The following is a 27,291-nucleotide window of genomic DNA, read 5'->3' on the forward strand; positions in this document are numbered from 1 at the left end:
CTAAGGGTAATTTTTTTCCGTAACATGTAGATAAAATATCACTACTTGAATCTATGTTTGCTTCCATATTGTTTTTTTCTTGATAGCTATAAATATAGTGAATAGTTTTGTTAGCATGAAATTGAATTTAACTTACACTAGATGTTCTTATTTTTCTTCAAAAACTTCTTTGCGACAACTTTTCTGAGTCAAGAATATCGCTTGCATTTATTTGGTTGACTTTATATTTTGGTGTTGTGCGTTAAGCTTCCATCATTATTTAATAACATTGGTCTAGCGAAAAAAAAAGATTGATGTCTAGCAGCTATTTCTATAGTAGAGTGCATGGAGTCACCTTCTGTTTGGGTCTGACCCTTGACTAAGTAATTGGAATACAATATATCATTAAGATTAAGTCATTATTTTTAGATTAAACTAAATAGGTCAACAAGAAATATTTTATGAGTCAGCAGATTAAATTTGATTCAGATAAATTGGTTATAAATAATATTAAAAAGGTAACTTTAAAAAAAAATACTAAATAAATTCTGTGATAAACCTAGTATATTATATCCCACCGATGTTGAATTGTCCCTTGAAAGTCAACTGCTGCTTTGGGATACATAATAAAAATGATGTTATTTTTATTTTGGACTGCAAAGTTGTCAGAATAAAAGTGAAAACGGTGCACTTCAGATTCTACTTGAGCTTTTATAAATTGCCAAATTATACTACTGATTACATTTGTGCCGCGTTTACCATCAGTTTCGTTCCACACATGGCAAGAACCATGATTTATAACCATGTCAAACATTGTTAGATTGTATATAGCTATTTTTCTACTATAATACATTAAAGATATCTCCAAATGAGGATATCTCCACTTATAAGAATATTCTTCATTGTAAGGGTACATCTCACAACCCGACGTACATTCATCTGTACTGACCCTTGACAGATTTGTCCTATAAAATTCACCTGGTACGTGAAGCGATTTCTAGTACGTGTCGGGTAGTAAGAAATTCTCAACAGAAACATCACTTTTATTCTCATTAAAAGGAACGTCATAGTGCTTATCACTGTTAAGTAAGTAGAAATCTACATTACAGTAAAACAAAAAGGTTTTTTTTCAATTATTATACAACTTGATTCCGATATTAAAGAAAAAAAACTTAATAAGAAACGACTAGTTAATAAATTAATGATATTGAACAGATTACTAACACTTTATCGTATTTTGTCACTGGAAATATGTACACGAATATATTACACTTAACATGTTCAAACCAATCTGAAGCTACTGATGGCGAAACAAATTACTTATAGTCGGTCAAACTACTAGAAGTTTAATTTGACTTGCTTTGATGTAACTCGCTTAATTTAATAGTTCGATTTTCTAGATTTATAATAAAAGTAACTTTCACTTTTATATTTATTGTGTATAGATACTTACTTAGACCTCAGAGTTTATAATCTAATCTTATCTCTTCATTTCTTCGTTAATATACTGTAGCTGTTCGTGCTTAAACAAATGTATATGCTAGTCAATAGATCTTGTACATACTTTGGATAACGATTACCTTTATACATTTTCTTTTCATTTACCAAGAAGTGCGTTGCTTCGTGAGTTTCAAGGTGTTTTTTAAATAATTACCAATATAATTAATTTATCCAATATTGAAGACGCACAATGAGTCTTAGAGTTATTGGTCCGAAGCTCTTTAGTAATTAATTATTAGTTCATCAGTCGAGAAGCACATCGAGTCAATAATATACATAATACGTTTAAAGCGATTTGTATATCTACACTAAATGAATTACCAACTTAAAATCAAGTTAAAGAAGCTTTTTTTTGAAAAGGCTCTTTTTTGCCATTACGTTTGAAAAGGCTCTCATGCTCTCGCTTGCTCTCGCTTGCTCAAAAATTTAAAATGGCTCTTCCTTGCCATTATGTTTGAAAAGGCTTTCGCTTGCCGAAAAATTCGAAAAGGCTTTTTCGTGACAAAAAGTTTAAAAAGGCTCTCTCTTGCCATTGCCTTGGAAAAGGCTCTTTCTGGCTCTGACCCTACAATATGTACATGATACGAACTTGTACACGTTAGTGTGCATCTGCGTTTTTTGGTGTGAATATGCATGTATGTATATTATATTTATTTATTTGTTTATCTCCATCTAGTTATACACTTATAACGATATATATATATATATATATGCATTTATATAATTGTATACATATATAACTATATATAGATATATATCCTCATATTATATGGTTACTTGTGTGGGACATTCCACATATCCCCCACAGCCCCCCACAGCCCCTCCACATCCCTCCCGCAGCCCCCCATACAATTTTGCTTGTCCCTCCGCAGACCCCCTACTGCCCCCCCGCAGGGCCCCCACACCATTTTTTTTACATAATGTCATGTATACTTGTAAAATGATGAAATATTAATACGTGACTTTCAATTTATTACCATAAATATTGCCGAATTATCTATGAAATTCATAAACTAGAGTCAATAAAACATGTAAAAACCTCTTTTCAAACAATATTATCTGTTTATTTTATTATTATTATTATATACATTTTTTGCCTTTCTACTCAAATGAATAAATTGTTTTTATTTTAGCATCTTGATAAAAGCCACATGTAATTGACCATGAGAAAATAAGGGTTTATTTAAATACAAACCTACATTATAGAAACTTTGACCTTGGGATTTGTTTATTTTCATAGCAACGATTGAAAATTGTTTACAAAACAGAATAAACGGTAATGTCAAGAAGTTTTCTGTGTCTAAGTTTATTCTTGGAAAAAAGACTCAATTTCCAATTTTCTCTTCAGTTATTATTTCTCCTTTTATATTATACTGTAATAATTTTGTAATTTGTTAACGTGTTTCATTACAGAGTCCATCTGATATACTTTAATTTCTTATTAACATCACTATTGTATCAATTTTTGGATTAAGTTTATGAGGTGGTAATTCTTCACTATTATTGTTCGACTTTTTCACCGGAAAATTTAAATAAATGTAATTGTCTGATTTATCAACCCCGTCATAAGTTACGTTATCTAAACTATAGCAAGTTTTAATTCCTCAAGTGAATTTTTTGAGAATTTTATTATTAAAATAAGAGGTGTTCTCGTTATGCGATGTAAGTATAACACTATTCATCGATTAATTGTAGATATTAGAAAACATTTGAGAATATACATCATGTGAGATGCAATTTTTAGGAATGTTAAAAGTTTTCATTTCCTCTTTTCCAAATTTTAATAATAATTTTGAAAATTATTTATCGTTAGAACAAATATTGATTTCTAATTTAAAAATTAGGAATGAATTCCATAAAAATGAAGATTTCACAAGTTGTTCAAGTGTAATTTGTTGATAACAATTTTTTATCACTGGGAGAATCTGACAAAAATCAACATATAAAATAATTGATTTATTTCTAAAATATTTTTAAGTATCATATAAATCTCTTAACGTTTTGTCTACAATTTCCAAAGCTTTTTTTGGAATCATTAAAGCCTCATCCCGAATAATGGATTCAACTCCTCTTAATATTTTTTTATATGACTCGAATTCTAAAAATGCTTTCTCTATATTATTAAGATCTATAGGAAGTCTCAAAGTTCTATGACTGGTCACCCCTTTGGAGGCCAAATATATGATATGCCAGTCCATGCCATTGACATGATTTTTTTATTTTAAGAAATAAAAGAACAAATTAACGTCTTACATAAATAAGTTTTTCCTGACCCTCCAGGACCATCTATAATAAAAATATTATTTTTTTGTTCACAAATAATATGAAATATATTTTTCTGGTCATTATTGAAACTTTTATACATCAAGTCAAACATTTCTTTACTGAAACGTATTTCTTTATCTATATTTTCATTTTTACTCTTCATTTTTTTTGGTCTAGGTAAATTTAAGCGTTCACATAATTTATCTACTAATTCTAAAATTTGGTTAATATGTAAAAAAGCTAAATTATCCTTATTATTAGGCAAACTATTCGAAAAAAATTCTTTGTATTTATTTTATATTTCATCACTTTAAACGTTTTCTGAAATTAAAAACCAAGCAAATAATTGTCTTAATTAATATGGAAGCATAACAGCAATTGATTTTTCAAAAATATCATTATTTTTTTTATTATTGTCTATTAAACCGATTGCAATTGCAGTGTCTTTAAAAGTTTTATAAGTTATTCCTTTATACGTTCTAATGTCTTGGAACGATGTCGAACTAATTACTTTATTTAAAATAAGTTAAAAAAAAAATCTTTCATAATCTTTTGGCGATATAACATTTAATCGACCAATTGCAATATTTCTTATTATATTTTTCCTTTAAGATTAATTTTTAGTTTAAGATTACTATTTAAATCTTTATATATTTCAACATCGTTGATTGAGAAATTAACTATAACGTGAACATTAAATGAATCTGAGAAGCTTTCAATTTCAATACTCGTACGACAAGCCCCATTTTTTGATATTATGTTAATATACCTATCACTAATTTTTACATTTTGATAATAATCGTTTCCTACTATTAATTTATCATAATTTTGCCATTTATTTACAACATTATTGATTACTGAGGAACGAGCTCTTATGTGGAAATATTTTTCACTATACAGAAAATAAGAAAAAGTTCTGAATAAACACTTTCCGTCTCCGTTTATGCTAACTTTTAAATTGTTTATTTTAAAAAATTTTAAAATTATTTAGTTAGATTTCAAATCAAATGTTAATAGTACAAGATACAAATAATTATTCCAATTTACAGTGTGGAATTCTGTGAAGAAATTATTTTCATATTAGTCATTGAATCTGAAAATGAAAAATTTATTCGAACCACTTACATCAATTGATAAAATGTAGAATGCATAACAGTAACAAAATTAATATAAAGTAAATGTTACATTAAACTTAAATAATTTAGATGTGATTAAAGTCATTGAAGCTTTTCGTTGTTTAGGATGTTAGCCATAAAAAAATAACGTATACCTTTTTTCTGTAAACATAACGGAGAGTTCTAAGAATAACTTTTAACGCAGCACCATAGTACCTTCTGGGTGGTGTGCAAATTTACTGAACAATACATAACTAATGCTTAACGATGTAGATCAAAAACTTTTCTTCCTCACGAATATCTGGGCACCAACCCCTCCCCACTTGCTAGAATCGTTGTACGTTATGGCAGATAGTAATGTCACGCCTGATAAGTGTTTATCGACTTTAGATGAATCAATTTACAAGAAATGGCAGTATGATGCCAAAATTAAGATTATGCTGTTCATGATGCAAGAAATAACGAAAGAAAAAAGTACGATTATTTTTCAGAAAAAGTGTATTTTTAAAATTGAGTAAATTAAGAAAAAAAAAATAAAAAAAAATAAAAACACAAGAAAAAAAAATTTGTACATAAAATTTTTTATCTTTAGAGCACTGGACAAAAACAAGGAGTCTGAAAACAAAAATTAAAACTCAATGAAAAATGAGACTATTGACAGGGAAACTTCTATCATCAGCGAGAAAAACGTGGGGGTTACGGATTCTCTTTTGCCACTCGTAGCTTCCCACACTGAAGTCGAAATGACGAAGAAAATGCAACAATGTCGAGATACAAGAAAAACTTGCTTGTGCTTGAACATACAAAAATACCGAGGAATCTCGAATTTACAATAATGAAGATGCTAAAGATTTTTTTATTTTTAATTTTTAATGTTATTTTTAGAAAATTATAATTATTTACTTTGTAAAACATGTTTTGTTTTAACTTATATCACGTACTTGTCTTTTTATGATTAGTTTAACAATCATTTCTCATATTTGCATGTGTTTGTGCAAATAAGCCAACTCTCTGTTAAGAGTGCAAAGAAATTAGTTTTTAAATCAAGTATCAATAACTTTTTTAGGCAGTTGACCAAATTCAACCCCAAAAATTACAAAGTAATTTTAAAGTTGGTGGAAACCATACACTTTGCACAAAACTCTAGATTGGCAATTTCTTAGTTTCCAAAAATTTAAAAAAAAAAAACGTGGTAACTACTGATATTTCTTAAATTATTTTATATCACATGCAGATTAATTTTGACTTTTATACAACTAGAGCTCAGAAAAGGGTCAAATGTGATAGTTAATCAGCTGCAGCTAAATGATTTACAAGGGCTATTTGACAATCAACTGCGATAAATGTCGAGAAAAATGATAAAATTAATTTTAGACAAAGTATAACTAAGAATCAGCTCAGTTACTTGTAGAAAGGAATGGCAGCCTATACTGGAGAATGTATACATTACTGTTCAAAGTAAGTTTTAACTTTATCGTCTAAGATTGCTATTGAAACGCTGTCTGAAATTTTTGAAAATTAAAAGTTGTAATTGTCATATTTCAGAGTTCATTATTGAAAATGCAACAAAAAAGGAGGATAAATTTTCTGTCATAGATTAGAAAGACGTTATGAAGTACCTTTGCACTACGCTACGTAATTCTGAATATACTAATGACAAAAAAAACAATAATTCCAAAGTAAAAGCTAATTCCAAACAGGATGACACTGAATCTACACAGCACGAACAAAGTAAATTTGTACTTAATCAAGAAATTCCGAAAATACAAGAAAATAAAAGAAAAATTAAAAATACTGTAAATTTAAATGAAACCAAAAAAAGGCAAGGATAAACTAACAGAATGCTGCTGAATATTTTCTTATTATTAATGTTTGTAATTGAAAAAATTACATGGAATCGTGGGAGTTATTTTAAGAACAGTACTTTATTGTGCTTTGCATCAATATTATTTTTCTTATTATAGTATTATTTTTAACTAAAAAATTAAAGTTTTAAATTTATGCCTTATTGTATGCTGTTTTGTTGTAGTTAGGGAAAAATAGTATAACCTGATAAAATTTCATCAACACGTTCATATTCTTACAAAGTTGGGAATATGTGAAACAACGTGGGAAGACGTGGGCAAATGAAAGCAAATGATTGCCCAACTTTACCAGAGGTGATGACGCCAGTGTGGCAAATTATTAGTAGCAATCATAGGCAAAATTATGCAAACCAAGAGTTTTGCTTAAGTTTGGAAAAATTAAGCTACTATTACGTGGGTTTGCTATCAACAATCTGCATAATAGGTTCACTCGCAGCCAATTTCAGGGTTGAAAGGTTTCAGCCAATCGGGACAAAACTTTGGACAATTTTAAAAACGAGCGTACCACATCTTTGTATCTCTTTATAATGGTGTTAAAAGGCTTTTCTTATCGGGATTTGTTTTGAACGTTGTTGATTAACGCTTAAAAGGTCTTATAACCGCAAAACTTCAGAGTTACAGTGATGTTCAATATTTTTTCTTAAATTTTGAGAATTGGAGATCTGAATTTACACGTATATAAAATCACGGTGCCATACATCGCCTACTGAAACATGTATGTAGCGCGACCGTGCTACTTGATGACTGTATGTATAAGTCTTATACCTTCTTTATCGTATAACTAGCTTGTTTGGACTATCAACGTTCTTATTTTAAACTTGATGGTACTGACTTTAAGACTTTCACATGTCTTCTTTTATCAGTAACCCTTTTTTCATTATTAACCCATATCTAAGCTGAACTAGCAAATTAATACAATGAACAGTTATTTCAGCTTCCTTGTAACAGTATTGATAAAAAGTCTTAGCTTTGTTTTAAGCAGGGATGTGTATGTCTGCAAGACAAACGTGTGTGTTACTGGGTATGCATATGCGTATACGTATACACAAATTGGTTCAAAAGTCACAAAGGACAACATGCTTTATACGTATAAGATGAGTTGCACAGTAGGCTTATGCACATACTAGATGCTTAAGGGTGTTGCCCTGGATCCTTATCTCTAAGTCAGTTACTTTCATTATTGAAATTCTTTTAAGGTTTTTTTTATCTTTAAATGCATTTTAAAAAGTTTATTCATTCAGTGCCATTAAATTAAAATTAATTAATGAGTGCCACCGTTTGATCTGGTCTATTTTACTTATTTTGTCTTAAATTAAGAGTTGCTCTGCTGACTGCAACCGTATTACTTTGTTATTGTTTTCATTTTATCTTGCTAAAAAGTATTATAACATGGGGTAAAACTTTAAGGATTCATTCAACTAATATTTTTTTTTTATCATCGAAAAATCATTCATATGTGTAATTTCTATCATTTTTCATTGGATTTTTTTATCATTGTCTCATATAGCTAGTGTTAACTGCTTTTCTTTGGTTCTATATTTCCCTTTTTTAAGTGCTATAACATATGCTCAAAAAACGCTTGTGAGTTGATATTACCTTACTTCCAAGTTTTATCAATTTTTGTAATAATTTACATAAATAGCGTAACGTCCTTAAAGTATTGATGAAACCATTCAAATGACCAGTGTATGATCAGATAAGCGTTACAAGCATGACCAGAACCTTATTGCAGAGAATAATGAGGCTGCCTTTGGTTGTCACTTGACACTTTCAAGAGCCACGAAGTACATAGTCAGCTTTATTTGGTGACTACTTTTGTTAAGTATGACTCTTTTAGCTGTCTCAAAATTTTATTATTTAAGGAAGAAATATAATATAAAATAGTATAAAGTAAAAAAATTAATCATTAACGCAAGTCGTCCCTTAACAGCCTCCTTTTCTTAAAATTATTACCGTCCTTAATGAATATAAAGTTATTTGAGCATTGTACAAAACAAGGTTATGAAATTATAAATATATGTATACATATATCTATATTTAGTACAAGAATCTTATTTCTAAAAAGGAATAGGTATGTGAGTTAAAGTATCTTCATAGTTTCGTACAAAGAAAGGTTTGATTGTTTCTTTTATTTTCTACCTTTCTCGTTTGTTTTTTTTCCTGTGATGTGCTCTTATTTGTATAACCTTACAACATTTTTGTTCTACAACACAGGTCGTGGTGCCAGTCATATTTGACGAGGCTGATATTCTTATTACAAATATTGTATCTTATTTCCGTTTCAATTTTGATTATACACAATATACTGTGCAGTCGTAAGTCACATTTGTATACACAATTCCCGCATGGCGTATATCATTACGCCTTTCGGTGTAATACATGGAAAATACCGTGTATAAATCCTTTTCACCATCTCTCGTGGCTTGGAGTTTCAAACAACTAATATCATTAAATGGGCCAAAAGTCATTAGATACTTGGTCCACTCGTCGATTGTAATTACAATCGTTACCTACATCATTAGCCTTGGTGGTAATTTTCCAGTTGTACCGCTTGAAGTGTCTACAACTAGTGGAATATTGGTTGTAGTTGTGGTTGTTGTTGTGTTGGCGATGGCGTCCGGCTCATTTTGTTAGGTTGTAATGCAACGCACAACTATCTTTTGCACTAATTTGATATGAGCAGGTACAATATTTTTCCCGGGGTTTGCGGAAAAAATAAATATCTTGTGTATCGTACAAATACTTAAAGAACTTCCTCAGGTATTTAGTATTTTAAGGTTTCCTTATTAGGACATAAATTTCCCTATTTGTACGTTTCACTCGTATAAAGTAAAAAATAGATATTTCTTGATCTTCGTCGCATGCCTTGATCGTGGTATTTTTATCTAATTTAGAATTAAACGGTCTAGATATAGATGGCTGTCGCTTAACTGACGTTTGTTCTGTCATAGGCATATTGCAGGGTGTTTTATTCGCAAACGCTTTTGGAGGCACCAATATTGGCATCTCCTTTCTTATGGTATCAATCAGTACCAATTGGGACCCATCATTAATGATGTAGCTGCATCAACAAACTCTGATGATGCGTAGTATACGGCATCGTAGATTGTGTATAACGCAATACAGGGCTGCTTTTAAAAGACTTGAACCTTGCCGTATTGTTTTAGCAACTGTTTTAGTTCTAGTTTTTTTATGGGGCTCTCTATAAAAAGGTTGAGGAAACATCCACTGGCGATGATGTATATTATATTGGCCATTTTATGTAATCTGTAAGCGTACAAATAATGAGTGTTATGATGATTATTAATTGATATATGTGTTTGAGTACTATTGTAGTCCTTTTTGTGTTAGTCATAAGTGATATAATTCTTAGGCTTAGTGTGAAATGTAAATGTAAGAATAAAAGTATGGTTATGAAACTCTTGGATGATGCGCAGTGAAAACATAGATGAATGCAATTATTACTTATCATGCTGTGTCAAATTACATAACCCCCATGAATTATCAGATGGTGACTGAATCAATTGACTTTCTGTTTTCAGGATAAATATATTTACGCAGTATTTGAATACTTCTGTTTTAGGTCGTAATAGCATAAGAATTTCACATTCGCTCATAGAATAAGGTCCTTTTAATGGTTCCATGGCAGAGCATATATAACCATATACTATTTTATCACATTGGTTAAATGTTACTTCTTTTAATCATAAATAAAAATTATGATCTTCTACTACTGATAAGTAAGGATACGATGGTTTTATGTAGGCAGATCTGTTTTGTCCAGATTTAAGAATTATGACTAAATGTAGTCTATAAAAATTATAAGGGGTTCAATGTATGAGTGTCAAACGTAATATTACCATGGCTCTATTTTCTCAATGCACAACATCTAATTTTCTTTGAGTAGCTATTTTGCTAGCATGAAATTCTCTATAGATGCTAGAAATTCTAGATTCCCTGCTAGGCTCTTCACCTCCTGGGCCACAGTTAAAAATATATTTAGAAAAAATAGCTTTGGATGTGCTTGACCACTTTGTTAATCATGCAAGATTTCAATCAGATCTTCATAGGAACGAATATTATGATCTAACGTAGCCTTAGTTCTTGTAAGGTAAGCTGATAAGCGTATCAGATATCTGTCGAGAGTAAGATCTTGTGCTGAAGTCAATGTACTAGTAACTTGTTTTAGAATATACTGATAACGTTTCGTAGTGTTATATAGTTCTTTAAATGTAACTGAAAAAGTACGGCTATTTTGTAGCTACAATTTACTATATTATTTTTAATCAGCATGCAGTTATTAGTGTTAGTGTTCATAACATTGATATCGTCTTCTGTGACTAAACTGAAAAGTCCTCTAGAAATGCTTACGATAATTCCAAAAAATATCACTGTCTTCCAATCAGCTCTTTTAATTTCTGTAATACTAATGCGAACATAGTATATTTCAAGGTTTGTTTTTAGTAGTTATAGTTGCCGTGGTTAGCAGTGTTTTAATCTACACAACCTTTAAATACTTATGTCGTCAAGATGGCTAATACAATGTTCTAATACACATCACTTTTTTCTTACTGAAGACATGCAGAGCATAATTCTTACAAGGATACTATTATTGGGTAATGAATTTCGCCTTACATGTGTGTTTTCATATGATTCCGTTATTGTGTTTCTCAAGAAATACATCATTTCTTTTTAAAACTGGTTTTACCTTTAGGGGTTTATTATCAATTTATGGGAACATAGTTCTTTCTTGACCTGAACGTAATCCACTGGTTGAACAATAAAAGGCTTTAATTTTTTATCGTAACTTGTTTTTTCTTGTATTTTCATTTTTATTTGGTAATTGTCTAGCGCAAGTTGCATTTGTTGAGATTACTTAGTAATATCTTGTAAATAAAATAGATAGGTTTGTAACCTTTTATCATTAGGTATATTCAAGCTAACTTTGCTACTTTCCCAAAAACTAGTTCATGGGGTGTACAATTAGTTTTTGCTTGGACACTTGTGTTATACGTGAAGTCTGCAAATTTGGCCAAATTGTCCTAATCGTTATAAGTTTCAGAGTAAGTTCTTACCAAGTCAGCTAAGGCAGCATGACTTTGCTCTAGTGATCCATTTGTTTGAGGATGATATGCTGATTAGTAAGATAATTGGTTGTCAGGGTTTTCATGAGTTGTTCCTATAAATTAGACATAAATACAGTATGTCTGTTTGTGAAAATTGCTATAAGCAGGCCGTAAATTTATATTAGATTTTGTACGAGTGCATCGGCAAGCGTACTTGATCTTACTTCTGATACAAGGACAAATACGATTTACTTAGTCAAATTGCGCCGCATGGTTCAGAAATGGCAATTACCATTTAGGCCATTCTCAACTTACCAGGCTCCTTGTTTTTTATTCGTTTAATTCTTTTTTCTCTCGACATTTGCTGCATTAACAAATATATTGAGAATATTATTTCTTATTTCAGGCCAGTCAATTGTTCTCTTATTCTCCGATAAGTTTTGTTTATTCCCTCATGTCCTCCAACTGGGCCGTCATGTAGTGTTTGTCTTATTTTATTACGTTCTTGAACTTTCGGAAATTTAACTTTACCGTAGCAAACAGTAATTGATGTAAGTATTTTATTAAAAGTTTTTAATAACATTTGTGTTATTGATCCAGGTTCTTATTTTTCTGTCAAATCTCCCCTTCTTGAAATTCGAAAAATTTTAAGATTTTATCTTAATAATATTTTTCTAAGTGATTTAAAAGCTTTTGCAAAACCCTCTGAAGTTAATAAGTCGGTAGATGTTTCACTAATAACGATTAATAATACAGTATGTCATCTATAAGGTAATATCAATATTTGGCCGACATTAGATTTTATTCGTTTCAAATGATTGAAGTCCAGTGCACCTATCGATCTCAAGACTCTTGAGACAGATGTGACTGGTTGGCTTATAAAATAAACCATACGGTTCTTTTCTATGTAAGACAATGTCTCGTGGAGATTACATTCTTTATTTGCTTAGCTCTATTTAAATTCTTATAGTTGTCAGTGATTCTGCTACTATCACTAAGACTTACGTACATCTTTTCGTACGGTTGTTTGTATCGATTGTTTAGTTGAAAATTGTATAAGTATAATAGTAGCACGAAATCAGTTGAAATATTTCAGTTCATTGATCTATTTCCATTGTCGTTTGATCTTTTGTTGCTGTTTTCGTTTACGTTTCCCTGGGTTTTTTATTTTATTTTTCCAAGCCCAGTGCTTTTGATCGCCGGTTTCTTGCAATAACGAAAGTACTCGTGTATATAGGTGTACTAGAACTTAAGGATGTATTTTCCTAAATACGAAGGGTAATTATTAATTTTTTACTCGTCATATATTTTTTTTAGATCTTATCTTCGTCAAATAGGGGTTCAAAACCTGTTAAATGTCTTGATATATCTAAAATATTTTCATCAAATACAGAATCATTAAAGTTGTCAGGGTCAAAGGTGTCTATTTTATTTAATATGTCTTGAATTTAGAAATCTGGCTTATCATTATCAGAAAATGTAGTTAACAATAAAAAATCCTCATCAGCTTGCTCGAGCTTATAATTGTTGTTAGATTTGTCCAAATATTCTTAAAGTAATTGGTGAAAATTTTTTTTCAACTGTTGTTCTTCTTGATAGGTAACATTATTAAAATTACTTGTCGTTGATTTAAGTTGGTTTTCAAAAACATCGTCATTTGAACCTTCTCTAAGTAAAATAGGTGTAACTAAGATTTCAGTATTTGTCGCATCTGAGTCAGAATCAGTATCTTTATTCAGAGCTACTCCTGTTTCAGTCAGTTCTTGCCATAATCCACTTCATATAATCATGGTAGTATATCTTCTCACCTGACGACTCTTCAGTATTACTCAGGTTCTTTTCGAAAAAAGTAATTGTCCTTAATGATACACCAAGGTTAATTAAATCTGAATTGTAACTGTGCCATTTTTCCATTTTTAGAACTATTGGATTTTATTCCGGTGACTTCTGTACTTGCATCACTAGCATGGGATAGTAAAGCTACTGATTCTGAGAAATTTTTTTTTAATGAGCTACAATCTTTTGATATATTTTTAGTGACATTTTCTAATAAACTTAATCCAGATGCAGATAATGTCTGTGACTGTGGGATTGTTTTTGTTTGAGTTCTTCAGGCAGTCACACAATGATTTAACTTTGGCTGTTCCTTGTTTGTTTTTGAAGTAAAGGGTTATCCAATTAAGATTTACATGCTTATGATTTAATCATGCTTCTAGGTTTTGTTACTTTCACTGTCTCTTTCAAGGTTGCTGGCAGTGATTTAAGTTTGATAGACGTTTAATGGGATGTTCTTACTATTTCTTTTCACTGACTTTTTAATTTTGATTATCTAGTTTCCTTTATTTTTTCTGTCCCATTATCATTACTTTTAACAAGGGTAATCCATTATTTATATTGTTTTCTGCATACAGAAATAGTACTACTAAATTTTTAGATAATGTATCATCAACGATATTGAGTTTTTCTGGCTTGTACTTGAAAGTTTATTTCTTATCAGTGAATTGAAACATCCAGCGCATTAAACGTTGTTCTGGGTCTCTTCTTGTTTGCATCTAGTTCCATGGCTTATGATTAGCTGAAAAAACAAACTTATTTCCTAATAAATACGGACGAAAATAATGCATTTCATATAGTGCAGAAAGCACTTCCTTTCAGTCGTGGAATAATCAATTTCGGCTTCATTAAGAGTTCTTTAAGATACGGTGACAGGATAGTCAAACTCAGCTTTTTCTTGACTTAATACCACTAAAATAGCGTAGTCAGATGCATTTGTAATTAACTTGCAGGATTTACTAGAGTTGGTAAGTTTTAAAATAGGCTCTGGATGTTGATGGTTTTTTAATATTTAAAAACTCTTGTCTTGCACTTTGGTCCATTTAAATTTTTCTTTTTTTCTAACTAAATCTCATAAAGACCTTAATATTTTTGAAAAATCTTTCATAAAACGTCTATAGTATTATGATAGTAATAAGAACCACTTATATTTTCCATAGTTTTCGGTTAAGCAAATTCTCTAACGGCTTGTATCTTTTTAGGATCTGGTTTAATTCCTTCTTGACTTACTCTATGCCCAATAAATATTACTTCTTTTCGCAAAAAATCCTCTGTATCTAGCTGAAGTATATTTGCTAATGTTAACTAGCCAAAAAGTAACCTTAGTTTACAATTACGGTCTACTAGATCTTTTGCGTAAAGAAGAATATAATCTAAATATACCAACATTTCAACATTTAATAAATCTTTTAATGTGAGATCCATTAGTCGTTGGAATGTCGCAGGCGCATTTTTTAAACCTTCGGGTATCCGTCAATATTGGTAATGTCGTAAATGCTATCTTATACTTATCATGTTGAGCTATAGAAATGTGTTGGAAGCCACTTGCCTGCACGGGTCTGATAAAACGATTTTTTCCTTCCGGGACTAACAACCTAATGATTGTAAGCTTGTCTTCTACGCCAAGTCCCTGGCACCTGCAAGTTTAAATATCGTGGTGAATAATTGTCTCTTGTCTGTTGATAATTCTAAAAATCTTATCTCTGACAACTAGGATTCAAATTTTGCTGGTTGTAATTGGTATAACTACTACGACTTTTATCTTGGGGGTATCTATTAGAATTGTTTGTTCGGCCTTAATAACAACATTGGTTATTTCTAGAACTAAAATTAATTTTGTCGTGTATAATAACTATTAGAATTTTCGTTGTTATATCGATAAAAATAGTTTTGCTCATAATTATTACTATTTTGTTAATTTGGATAATATCGACTTATTTCATTATTCCTAAAATATTCTAGAAAATTTAAAAAATCATTCAATTGCCTATTGGGACTGTAATTCTGATCGATGATTTGGTGTTCATTAACTTGTCTCATTTAATATGACGAGAATGGCTGCTCAGGGTACCTATTCTGCTGTTAATATGAGTTATCTAGATTATTTCTAAAATTACTGCAAGGTAGTGCTTGGTAATGTGTGTCCGGCATTGTACGCGTTCTTATTAGGCTCTCCAATCTTAACGCATACTTGAAGGCATCGGCTAAGAAAGCAGGTTCTTTTGCATTTTTGCATTTACTTGCTGGCTTATCATATGTGCTAGTACTTTTATAATAATTTTTAGCAACATGTCTCTTATTGACGTCATTATATGTACGTTGTATGCTTTGCCCTTATCTTCCATTAAAGCCTATTCTGCACCAATAAGCAGTAGGTTTACATAATCATCATATTCCCCAACTGATTGACCTTGTTAATGGCGCACTTTCTGCAGCTGACTTTGATACAAAGCAACTATTTTTTCTAGTATTTATCTTTTCTTAAAATGTATTATAAATGCCTCAAGGTTTTCGAAGTCTTGGCCATTTACGCTTATACGTGCAGCATCTCGCAGTTGAAATACTGCTTTTTTATATAAATCTTTTTGGTCGTCTCTAACCTAACTTCCTCTTTTTTTAACATCTTAAATATAGTACTTAAACTGGATATTTTGTCCATCAAGTACACAAATTAATTAGATTGCATGTTAAAATGAGAAGTTGGCGTTAAGGAACCTCAATAGCGCTTCATCTACTGTTATATCGGCATCAGCTGTATAATCGTTTTGGTTTACCATTTTTATTATTTAATTATTATTTTTGTTGTAAGGGTGAGGTTGTGTGGGTGTTTTTTTCTCCTTTCTTGTTATTCTTATACTATCTTCTATTCTTTTTTTTTTTTTTCGTTAACTAGATGTAATCGCTTTCGAGAAAAAAATTCACTATCATATTTTCATTTTATTTTGCTTAGTTATTCCAAAAAAAAAATTGCATAAGGTCCTTGCCGTGCATTATAAAAGATACAAGCAATAAAAAAAATAATAAGATAGATACATATGGGTCATTCAACTCAAAATGGCATATTTCATGTCCCAGTCAGATACAAAGTTGTTTAAGGAGATATCGATTCGGAGACTTTTTTAATTATTCAAGGGATACTTACTGCTGAAGGTACAACTAAATTAAGACCACAAAAAAGTATTCCTTTGGTCTCAGATGCAGAAAAAAGCTTAATTAGCGTTACAGGATCGTGTATTATTTAAAAATTTGCAGTTTTTCGACACCTGGAATCAAAACACGAAGGTTTAAATTTTTATACGGTATGGAGTCTTATGTTTATGAACGCAAACAACATTTTTACGCATTTTAGACAGCCAAAAAAAAATTTTATCCAAGAGTTGGCTGCTGTCAAAATTGGGGGATCAAAATATTATGAATTTAAAATTTGAATGGAAAACACTCTCACAAACGCAAGTGGTTGAATATGGGTATTTTAGTTGGAGCGTTTTATATTTTACAAAAGTTGAGGATGTTGATAGAATTTACTAGAATTTTTTCTCTCCATTAAGACAGATCTACAGGCTTACGGGTTTGAAAATTGCGTCTCCCCAAAATTAAAACTAAGAGCTCGTAACGCTAAGGAATATCATGTAACTTTTTTAATAGTTCAGTTATCGACTCAGAAGGTAAAGGGTTAGAGTTATGCTGTTTTTTATACAATATAAGTGCAGTGACAAAGCTTAATTTACGTTTGGCGTGTTATAATCTCAATTTTTTGACGATCTTGTGAGAGCCTGTAACGATACAAAACGCATTGTATCTTCACTTAGTCTTAGCTTATCGGTTGAAATAATAAAGAACATTGTATAAGGGACACAGTGCATTGTGTAAAACGAGAATAAAGTTAAATTTTCACTGTAAGTGGTATCATCATGGTTTTAAGATGATTTTTCGAACCCGGAACACTTCTTTTTTGGACCAATCGCATTTTGTTTTTGTGCAGCGTTATATTATTGACTTGGATAGTGTAGTATATAATAGTGTGTACTTTTTACATCATAAAATGCAAGGATACAGATAAACTTTAACTGTGACTGGCATAATTATGATCTTATGATGGTTTCTCCAACCTGTAACGCTACTATTTGTAAAGAATATAATTTAAAAAGTCTTAAAAAATTTTTTTCATGCAGATTTACTAGGGCCCAAAAAGTTTTCGCTTATTTTAGTTAGAAACAATACAATATTTTTTTTGAGAAAAATTAAAAACCCGTTTTAAGTGTTTGTCCATTTTGCCCCTCGAAAGATCCCGTTTTCAGTAGAATGACCTATTAATAAGTAATATCGATAATTATGCATTTGATGTGATACCCATAATTAATTATGGATAATACACAAGAATATTTTTTTTGGTGCGTGTGTACAACAAAAAAAATGTATACATTCATGTATTTCCAGCGTAAATACTTGTTTGGCGCATCCATGTATTATAAAGTAGCAGATTTTCTTCTAGGTGTACACCTGCTAACGGAACGATAGGTATACTATATGTAATATCCAGAAGCTTAAGTGAAAGAGTCTAATATAGCGTGCATATTTCGTACTCTCTGCTTTAAGCTAGAAAGAGAGTATACGGCGCAGAGATTTTTAGCAAAACATGTGCGGCTATATACTAAATTGTTACGTGAGCATCATCTACTACGTGGTGTATTATTAAAGTCTCTTTCTGCTCAGAGACAGAGAGTATCCGACATACAACTTGGATTTTTTTCCTCTTTATATTTGGAGGGAGCAGGATGGTCCACGCTTGAACATTGTATTAAAAATTTTTATACATTCACATTTTTGTGAGTAATCTTCTGCCTATGTGTTTATACGTTCTTGAGGTCTTTCACGAAACTCTTTTCACATAAAAACTATGAATTCGTCAAACTGTGTATTAGGTTGAATTTTGAAAATATTTTAATTGTCCTGAACGTAGATTCCTAAATTGTCAAAATTATTTTTCTGAAGCGTACATACTACTTGTATTGCGTATTTGTTGTTTTTTGCTAAATTGGTGCTTAGTTTATAAGAATTACAAGAATGTTGTAATTGTTTATTAATATAAACTAATTTTCTTTACAGAAAAGCTTTCTCAGCCATTAGTTTTTGTAAGTAAAGATTTTTGCCACTTCTTTTGTTTTTCTTGTTACTTATCCACATTAGAGAATTTAAGTGCTGATATTATTTGTACTTCGTATCCTTATAAATATATATATATTTATATAAAATCTATTTACTGTGTTATTATGCTTTTGTGAGTTAGAAAAAGATCGCTCTAATAAGCAAATTCTGTATGTATAATGTTCGCTATTAAAGCAGACTAATGAAATAAATCGCTTTGATTAACAGATGTAGGGTAGAAAAAGATAGATCACCTTAGTTAGCAGATGTGATATTAAGGTGTATATCTGTATGTGTAGTATAAGATAAAACTAGTTTTTATTTTTCTACTAATACTTAATAGACAACGTTGTTTTATATTTTACTTCTTAGTTTTATAACTGCTAACTATCCTTGTTTATTTTATTGTTTATTAATTGTTAGAATAAGAGTTTGTATAAAGCGCCATCTCTGCTATAATATATGTACTGTGCATACGCGAGCCCCGATGCTGCGCATCAGGCCAGTTCAGTTGATCGCTAGTCTCTAGCCAGTGAAGACTTAATTGTAACAACAGCTTGTAAAGACGGTATTACGACAGTTTATTCTAAATAATAATAATTCTGATTTCTCTACAAAGTGTTTAGTGCTTTTCCCTTCTTGTTATCCTTCCTGGCTTTTTCCCCAATCCTGAAAGCCTCACGCAGTGGATTAAAATCTCAATAGGTTATGGGCCCAGGCACGCTTCCACTGCGCGGGGCTTTTCTTTGTGATAAGGGACTTGCGCCGGGATTGACGCGTTTTTCTCTTTTCCATCTAGCAACTTCTAAAATGAGTGAAAGTAAAGAAAGCAGCGTGCCAGTAAATGAGATTGGGTTCGAGGCAGAAGTGCCAGTAAATGAGATTGGGCTCGAAGCAGAAGTGCCAGTAAATGAGATCGGGGTTGAGGTAGAGGTGCGAGTAAATGACGGCGAGACGTCGGCCAACGACAGCGAGGTGGCCCCAACTGGGTTGGAAGGCATAGAGGAGGCACGAGCTGTGTCACCGGAGACGAGGATACAAGGACAGGAGGGAAGAGAAAGGATCATGAAGGACGCAGCATGCCAAGGTATTAATGAGTCCTGTGTTGTAATTGTGTTAAGGGGGCAGTCATTTTTCGTGCTTAAAATTCGTTGCCTTTTGGCTGGGCCTAGCCCTGGAAGACGAGGTGAGCGAGCGCACGGACGGATTGGCGGCGCTGTCCGTGGTTGCTGTCGCGGGCGGCCGAGGCGCCGGGTAGGGGCTGGGGACGCCTGGTCACACCTGTGTGCCAGAACGCCGTCACCGCGGCGCAATCATGGCGGTCGGCTCGTTTCTTTCCTCTTTGTAGTCCCGTAGTGCGCGCGCATGTGTTGTGTTCACATATGTGTGTGCATGTACGAGCAGCTTATGCGCCATCTTTTCTTCCTTTAATTACATCCCGGCGTGCCGGACTGTATGTGTTCTACGGTTTACGTGTGCGTGGGGAAGGGGCGGCCCAACCTGCCTGCTCTTCGCGCGCAAAGTGGTAACGTGTGCAGTGTGCATTAACAACTGTGTCTCGTTGTTTACGCACGCTTGTACATTTTCAATTGTATCCCTTCTTGGAAATAAACAGGTAAACTTACGTAATGACGACTTCATTTTAGATGAAGATGTGATCGACGCGTATATGCGACTTTTCCAATTCGGTGTGGATATTTGCGGAGAAGATCTCGTAAGAGATTTATCTGTCAGATTAGAAGACGGATTAATTCTATTCGCAAATAAGAACGAATCGATCGCAGCCATCTCAAAGGGTAACTTTAAGCCCTTAGAGTTTGACAAAATATCGCGAACAATTAGAAACTCTGGCGGCGTTGTATCCCTGTCTGCAAAAAGGACAGAAAATTCGCAAGTCCCAAAATTTTTGGACGCGCTTGATTTCTCGCCCGGGTATTCAAAGAAAGCACTGTTTAAAACGACGGAACTGCAAAAGACTGAACTTCTGACTGATAAAAGGACGGACGATAAGAGTGTTGACGAAATGCATTTCGGAAATTATCGTGACAGAGTTCCAAAAGAGAAATCAACGAGTTCAACTATCTCGGGAAAGCCGAAAATAATAAAGAATGAAAACGTTAATTTTAAATACGACAGAGAAAAAGATAAACTGGTCACTCAAAGACAAGTCATCAATAACTACTCAAGACAGGCAATTGATAAAAATGAACTTTTAGTTAGAAGGAGTGCGGCCGCGGAAGAAAGGGACAGCCTGAGACGTCGGATTGGCTGGCTTGAAGAACGGCAGAAGGCGGAGCACCAGAGTGCTGTACAGACCACGACTGAGGCCGTTGCCCGTATAAGGGCCTTAGAAGAGGCAGTGGCGACAATGTCCAGGTTGTCCGAACGACTGGAACATTTTATGACAGCTCAAGAGGTAGGTCAATCAAATTTTGAAGTAGACGCGTTAAACTCTTCTGCAATACCTTCACCAAATCAAAATCGTAAATACAAAATTGATCCACTCTCGGAAAGAACCCTAAATCGAGTACTGCATGACAAAACGACTGATCTTGATCAGAGTGAAAGGTTCCAACTCGAACTGTTAAACAAGGACTCACCGTCCCGTTATAATTATAAATTAACCCCTAAAACAAAGATAGAATTGTTTCTTGATAAATTATTTTCAGAATTAAAAATTAAAAAACTACTGTGCGTCTTGGATGATACCGTTGAGTTTCCCACATTTCTGTCTGCCAAAGAATTAGATGATCACAAAGAAAGGGTACGACATGTTATAATCAATCACATTGATGACTTTTACTATTTAAAGACTGCTTATTATTCCGATCCTAAAGAACTGCTAGATAAAATGAAAGGAATCGAAAAAAACGAGTGAAACCTATCGTCAAATGAAATCAGACAAAAACTGTATACTTTTCGGTATTTCCCAAATAAAATAACAGGGTCTGATTTCGTTGATAAGTTTGAAGAGCTTCTCAGAAGCTACGAAAATTTACAGGTAAAACAACCCTTGTCAGAAGGAGAAATACGTGACGCATTCTATAATGCCGTCGTTAATAACGTAGCGCAGATTAAAACCCTCGACGCTGTGATTGAAGATGCGCAAGGAAAAAGGATTACTTATGACCGTTTGAAATCTTTCTTTTTAAAGACAAAGTCGAGACGACAGAGGACCGGAGCTGCTGGGGGAACTGCGCCTGCAACAGCGCTACGGGTGCACCAGCCCAACTCAACCCACGATAACGAACGGTGTTATCGGTGCGATGACTACGGGCACCACTCCTATAACTGCCCGGTCGACGCAGGAATGAGAAAGTGCTAATCCTGCGGAAGGCTTCAACAGAACCTCATGGAGCATAAGAAAAATTGCAGGGCTGCCAAATCAGGTGAGAAGAAAAATTTAAATTGGGACTTTAAAAGACGGGAAAACAAAGACGGACAAGGATCTAAAAATTCGACAAATAAAAGGGGAAAAAGAGAGCATGACAGTGAAAATAACAACCAAAACAAAAGACAGAAAAGGGACAGTCATAAAACTAGTAAAAATGAAAGTAAAACAAAAAGACAGAGTGGAAACACAAATGACAAGAAAGGTTAGACTGTTTTTAAGCAAAGCGACATTGCCTCTTCGCTGTTTTCAAGTTCTGCTAATAAATTAAAAACCGACAATTACAATCAAGTTAAATTCATCGCTGACTCAGGAGCGACCGACCACTTGGTAAACTCTCGGCTAGTATTTAAGAGCTTAAATTGTAATAAAACAAGCAAAATTAAGTGCGCGAATAGTAATCCTCTGGCAAACTTGAAAACGGAGGGAGAAGGCACCATCATCGGTAAAAATAATAACCATGATCTGACATTAAATAATGTGATCTGCTCTGAATCCTTGTCGGAAAACTTACTTTCTTTGAGAAAATTTGTGGATTTAGGCCTGGCCATATATCTCGATGATAACAAAATTGATATATTTGACCCGACTTTGAACGAGTCATTCGTCACAGGAGTCTATCGACAGCCATACTGGCTTGTTGAATTAAATGTTCACAATAAAGATAAAAACAAATTTGACAGGAAATATACATATCTTGTGACGAATAGCTCGGGTGAACCTTGGTATAATACACGAAGCAAAGCTATAACAAAAGACAGTGAACAAGACAGAGACTTAAGTAAAAATGTCGAGCAAGAGGAAGCTATTGGAAATCCGTTGGCACTACATCCCATAGGATCTTGCTTTGATAACTCAGTCAATGACCGTAAGCTTCCGAATTCTAATAAAATAAGCGTGTACAACACACCTATTAATGACAGCTATAGAACTCTTGAAAACAACAAGCCCCATTAACGAGGCCATCCTATGGCACGTGAGATTAGGGCATGCTTCCCTCGCTTATCTAAAGGCATTTCAGAAGAAATTTCCAAATTGCAAAGATTTGAAGAAAGTTATATTTGATGACAGTAAAGCTAGTTGTGATGTATGCTCCAAGGCAAAATTCAACAAACTTCCGGCTAAGACAGTTAGAGTGAGATTCACCGCTCCCCTCCAAATTGTTCATTCGGATACCATGGGTCCCATAAGTCCAACTTCATACCCCAAACGCTACAAGTTTGTGTCAGTGTTTGTGGATGATTACTCAAGAATGGCCATGGCATATCCAATGAAAGCTAAAAGTGATACAGGGATTTGCCTGGAAAATTTTGTCCAGAGCGCCAGAAACATCTTGGGGTATGACGCCAAGTTCTGCTATCTTAGGTCTGACCAAGGTACGAAATTCACTGGTGGCCATACCCGAGAGGTCTTAAAGGAACTGGGGGCCGAACTGCAGCTAGCTAGCCCGGATACACCGGAGCACAACGGGATGGCAAAACGATTCAACCAAAAAATCGCAAAGAAGACAAGAGTCTACATGTTCGACTCCGGTCTCCCAGAGAACATGTGGAACTTGGCTCTGAGTGCAGCAGTTTATGCTTACAACCGAACACCTCACAGGTCAAATAGAATGGAAATTCCGTTGGTAAAATTTGCGCCGCATGAGAATCTCAATATCGAAAAACTGAAACGGTTTGGGTGCTTGGGATACATCAAGATTCAAAGAAAGTCCGGCCCGAAGTTTAGTCCGTTAGCTCAACGAATTGTTCTAGTGGGATACACAAACACAGGATTTATCCTGATGAAACCTGAAGACGAAAAATTTTATGAAAGCAAAGATGTGAGATTCAATGAACGACTGGTATACAAAGACAGATACCTGAAAAACGATATAGTGAATTGGGAATTAGTTACAACGACAGTTGATAACGACAGCTGGCTCCTGAAGTTCGACGAAGAGACGGAAGAAAGCACAAAAACGAAGGGAGAAATCGTCAAACGAAAGAGAGGACGACCGCCGAAACCATCTGGTTCAGGAAATACGGAAGAGCTCTTACCAGTGAAACGACAAAAGCTAATATATGACACCAGTTTCACAGGACTGCAGGTGCCCCATGACTCAAATAATCAAATCAGATTTGGACAGGAAAATTTTAACGAAGAAGACTGCTCTGTGGATCTAAATTAGGATGAAGTATATCATGCATTGTTAGCAGAAATTTACAAAGATCCAACCAACTACCAAGATGCTCTGAAGAGCAAAAACAACACAGAATGGCGGAAAGCAATAGAAGAGGAACTGAAGTCGATGAATGACAACTTTGTTTGGAAAATTGTAAATAAACCAATGAGTGATAGCAAAGGCAGAAAACCAAATATGATTGACTCCCGGTGGGTTCTGAAAAGGAAAGAAGACAACTCTGGAAACATAAAATATAGAGCCAGGTTAGTGATCCGTGGATTTAAAGACAGAAACCAATATGATCTGATGGAAACTTATGCTCCAGTCTCAAGACTAGCAGTGATTCGAGTCTTACTGGCAGTCATAAACAAATATAACTTGGAAACACGACAGCTTGATGTAAAGACTGCCTTCTTAAATGGTACATTGAATGATGATATATACATGGAAATACCTGATGGTGTTCCGTGTGCCCAAGAGTTGAGAAAAACCAAAGTGTGCAAGTTGGAAAGATCCCTGTACGGTCTTAAAATTAGTCCCAAACGCTGGTATGAGAGGTTTTCAGAGACTGCTACAAAAATAGGACTCCAGGAACACCCAAGTGAGCCCTGTCTTTTCATATAGAGATGTGAAAGCAAATTTCTATTTTTGATTTTGTACGTGGATGATATGCTGATGGCAAGCAACGATGTCGATAAACTTACAGAAGTGAGTGATAAGCTTAAAGCCTAATTCGAAATGACAGATCTAGGGGAAGAAAATAATTTCCTGGGAATACAAATCGACAGAGACAGAAAAAATCAAATCATTCATTTAACACAGGACAAATATACGAACAAAATACTGCAGAGGTTTGGTTTCGACAATGCACGACAGTGCAGGACACCTATGGTGACGAGACAAGTCATAAATCAGCAACAAAGAGACAGAGAAGAATCTGGAAACGAAGAAGAGCAAAGTGTAAATAGGCCAGAAGATTTCCCATATCGAGAAGCAGTCGGCAGTTTACTGTACTTAGCAAACACTGTTCGACCTGATATATCTTATGCAGTGAACGTATTAAGTAGACATCAGATCAATCCCACAGAAGAAGATAGACAAATGGTCAAGAGAGTTTTCCGTTACCTCAATGGAACTAGAAAGAAAGGACTGACTTTTAAAGGAAGCACAGAATTCATGACGGCTTATTCGGACGCAAGTTTCGCAGACTGCAAAGATTCGCATACGACGAGTGGATACGTCATAAAACTATTTGGCGACTCTGTATCTTGGAGAACGCATAAACAAACTTACGTCTCGTTGTCAACCTGCCAAGCTGAATATATAGCTATGAGTGAGGCATGTCAACCATCTCTGCTATTATATATGTACTGTGCATACGCGAGCCCCGATGCTGCGCATCAGGCCAGTTCAGTTGATCGCTAGTCTCTAGCCAGTAAAGACTTAATTGTAACAACAGCTTGTAAAGACGGTATTACGACAGTTTATTCTAAATAATAATAATTCTTATTTCTCTACAAAGTGTTTAGTGCTTTTTCCTTCTTGTTATCCTTCCTGGCTTTTTTCCGAATCCTGAAAGCCTCACGCAGTGGATTAAAATCTCAATATTAATGTACTATTATTTTTAATTTGTTTATTTTTTTTAAGTATTACATAATACCGCATATACTACGATCACCGCAAAGGCACGGCACGTACACATCCATGCACACTCCACTATAAGCGGTGTTACCCGAAGTTTAACAATATGCTTCTTTAAATGACGTTTATTGTTTCTTTAAAACTGAGAAAGTATATTATAAACAAACAAAAAGCTAGAGACTTAACCGCGCTTTGCTATCATTTTTGTTAAATTATTGTTATCATTTAATTTCGCCTTTAATTTAACACTGACGCTTGTAGCGTGTAGTCTCCAGCTTATTTGCAGTCTGCAGAGCTAGTAGACAGTCCAACTATCTGTTTGTTTATAAGAAGAGAAAGAGAAAAAGTTGCAAATAATAATCGTGTTGACATATCTGCAAGTTACTTAAAAATTAGTAATTAATTTCTGCACTCGATGAACAGTAGCAGGCTACTGATCAAAACGCCATGCAACCGTCACCATTTGCAAACTTTTTGTTAAGACTTCTTTGTCTTACATGCTATGGGGCTGGTACTTGCTAACTTCATGTGTTTGGGCTTAGTGGCTTGCTTCGACTGTCACTTGTCACTTCCGAGAGCCACGAAGTACACAGTCAGCTTTGATAGGTGTCGTTAACGATGACTATTTTAAGAGTCTCAAATCAGTTTATTCAAGGTCTTATTATGGAGAGAATGAAAAATATGATTTAAAATCGAACGAAACAATAAATTTATTCATTTATGCATATTTCACTTAACATGTCTTATACTTGGGGATATTTAGTTTTTTTTGTGGCAATTAATGTATTTATTATGAAATATGTTTTGCTCAGTTTAATTATCATTATAAGGGTGATTCCTAATATTCGATGTCTTTGGGGCAACTTTTTAATTTTTTGGATTTATTACCTTTCTTTTCTATCAATTTGTTATCATTTTGTATCTTCAAAAATAGTAAATGATTCTTGATGTTATTATTCCACACTATAGCTTCAGAATAATATGATAACGTTACTTGACTTTCTTTTCAAAGTTTTATGCCAATAATCCACCGTATTTAAAAATGACAATTACTCAAAACTGTATAAAAAAATGTGGGCGCTTTTTGTATGGTTATGAACACAGTTTTATCGTTTAAGCAAGATGGGGTGTTATTTCTGTTAAACTCATTTAATTACAAAATTCTACTAAAAGTTCCTAATTTAATTTAATAACCTCAATTTCATTTGTTACAGCACCATTATATACCACGAAAGTGATGTATCGATTTCTAACTTGAGGCACACTTAATCGTATACTCGTTAAACTATCATCTACTCCAAGTCCTTTACATAGGATGGTATAAGTG

At 33.4% G+C, this 27,291-nt stretch overlaps 1 protein-coding gene across 1 annotated transcript in view; it reads left to right on the forward strand.

Moving 5' to 3' along the window:
- LOC106641746 (G protein-coupled receptor Mth2) overlaps positions 1–27,291 on the forward strand; it is a 486,490-nt gene that overhangs the window by 255,612 nt on the left and 203,587 nt on the right. The gene's annotated exons all lie outside the window — the stretch shown is intronic.

The sequence above is a fragment of the Copidosoma floridanum genome, unplaced genomic scaffold (assembly GCF_036245765.1).
Source record: "Copidosoma floridanum isolate Cflo_tuat_1 unplaced genomic scaffold, Cflo_Japanese_pri ptg000034l, whole genome shotgun sequence".
Lineage (NCBI taxonomy): Eukaryota > Metazoa > Arthropoda > Insecta > Hymenoptera > Encyrtidae > Copidosoma > Copidosoma floridanum.